Source organism: Acanthisitta chloris, unplaced genomic scaffold (assembly GCF_000695815.1).
Source record: "Acanthisitta chloris isolate BGI_N310 unplaced genomic scaffold, ASM69581v1 scaffold33421, whole genome shotgun sequence".
NCBI classification, from domain to species: Eukaryota; Metazoa; Chordata; class Aves; order Passeriformes; family Acanthisittidae; genus Acanthisitta; species Acanthisitta chloris.
The window spans coordinates 63,538-66,104 of NW_008658245.1; positions in this window are offsets into that span (position 1 = coordinate 63,538).

Genomic DNA, 2,567 nt, shown 5'->3' on the forward strand with positions numbered 1-2,567 from the left:
ATTTCCCCAGCTCTATCCCACACTTGTCATTCCCCTCTGTGACTGCACTGATGAGGGCACTTCCCAAAGCATCCAGTGAGCTGCACTGTCATTTCTGCACTCACTTGTCTAGACTTCACTGAGGACCACAAGGCAATAGTTCCAGGTATCATTCTACACTGCCTGTTCACGGTTCAAAACTAGTGTGCACAAATCTATTCACCCAAAGGGCTGACACATGTTCCCCCCCCATGCACAGCTAAGATCACTCATACACACTGGCACTCTTTTGTCTATATCTGTGCCTTATTTGGGCACACACAGATTTCCTCTCCATGTACACATGCTATATTCCACTCACACATGCACATCAGCTGTCACATGTGCCAGCCCTGTGCACTTCATGCTCCAAGGAACACAGGGTCTCCAGTGTATTTTTCTGTTAACAATCGTGGTACAGAAGCACTAACATTCCTCCCCACCCCGTCCACTGCCAGCCCATTTGTTATTAAGACATCTCTGCACCAGCCAGGTAAGGTTGTTGGCAATGCCATGACTGCCTCTTGCAGCCAGGTCTCCCTGTGCAGAAGCCCTTCTTGCCCCCACTCCTGAAGGACCAGCTACACTTGCCAATCTGGTGAGGATCCCTATCAAACACCAGAGTATTTAATACTGGAGATTTAGGGGAGTGAGAAGACCTGTAGGTGAGTGATAGACTAAGACATCTCTTCCTACCATTAGAAGTCTCATAGGGTAAAGTAACTTCTCCGATCAAATGCAGAGATCATGGTTCCTGCTCTGGAGCAACAGAGCTAAGGCTGCCTGACCTGCAGCAGGCTTCAGAGCAAGACACAATAACAGCACACATGGGTATACAGAAAAAATATATAACAAGATATAGTGCACCACTGTCACAAACATCATCTCTCCAATTTCTCACATCTGGGAGATTTGTGGTTATTTTGGAGTAAGTTCCCAGACAAAGAGATGTCAATAAACTGAGCAGCACAAGCTGTGCCAGAGCAAGAGTTTCAGGTCAGCACCCAAGGCAAACAGTAAGTGTGGGAAGAACACCCTATCCAGCATCTCTGCCCTGCCACTCTGCAGCATATTTACAGGCAACACCTTCAGATGTATCCAAAGTCTGTGCACAAATGAGTTGTATCTGGTAAATGCAACTGCCACAAAGAGAACTTAACAAAGAGTCCATTTGCGCATGTTCTCAGAACTACACCACCAGAACCTCAGGGACAGGCAGCCACCAGCCGCTGAAGTTTCCCAACTCTGCCCACCCAGCATTCTCTCCTGGCCATCCAGGAGCAGATCTACCCATGTTGGTTTATAAAGCCCTGCCAGAAGCCTGACAAGGCAGCAATGCCACTGCTGGGGAGCAGCTCTGCAACACTGAAGGTCTTCTGAACAGACAAGGAGGGTGAAAGAAAGCCAGCCCAATGGTGCAGGTCCTGGGACCACAAGTAACATCACCATCCAGGGGCTCTGACCAAGTGGGCATGAAGGCAGCATGTTCCCCACTGCCTCCAGCACGAAGTGTTCAGGGCACACAGCTGGCAGACAGCACCAAGGCTGGCTCCATTGATGGCAGCAGGAACCACCTTCATTCTCCTCATCACACCATTTCACACCTGAGTGGCAGCTGATTTCCTCCATAACCCGACTACCCAAGCCACAAACTGGAGGCAGCCCAGTGCACACAGGGATGCCACTGCTGCTTGTCCAGAAACGAACACTGTGCCTTCTCTGTCAGCCTGGCCAGAGTTACAGCACATAAATGGAAACAGCATAATCCTAAACAGTATCAATAAAACAGTTAAAACCAACAATTTAAATGCACATACTAAAGCAAGGCAGAAGACAGGAAGAGAGGGCAGAAGATGCTGCAGTGGGTGAGCACGGCTCAAGCAGAGCTGATCCCCGGCTGGTGGACAAGCTGGCCCACAGTTCCCAAGGCAACTTGTTCAGCCCTGCTGCATCTGAGCACTCCACAGAGCAGCTCCTGCCACGGAGAGGAGAGTCCCGCTGAGCACCTATGGGCTGGGCTGCGTTGCTGTGGGAACCACAACCTTGTGTTTAGAGTCTCAGCCATTATGTTGCTTTTCGTATTTAACAGATTTCTCATCTTACTGCTCCATCTGAGCTAATGTGGTTTGCTGGTGGCTCTCTCGTGTCCAAAGTTCAGCCACACTCAGCTAGTCTCTTCCCGTGGGCAGTGATGGACGTGGTGTGACCCCATTTGCCTCAATCCACCTCTGACACTCAGGTCCCAGACTACAAGGCCCATCTACACAACCTCTGGCAAGCTCCAGCCCCTTGTACCTAGAGTCACCTCGAAACACTGACCCAGACACACACCTGTAGCAAGGCTCACTGCCACAAACCAGATCCTTCTTCTCCACCCACAAATTCTCACCCTGTGTCTCTTCTGTCACAGCTCTAGGCCACAGTTAGGGTCAGGATCATGTCTCTTCTCAGTGTGCACACCCTTCTTTCCAGCTGTCACATCACAAACCTCTGCCAGAGGCTGTGAAGACAAGAGTCCCAAGTCCTGCTTGTGCTCTTGCAGCAGCAGG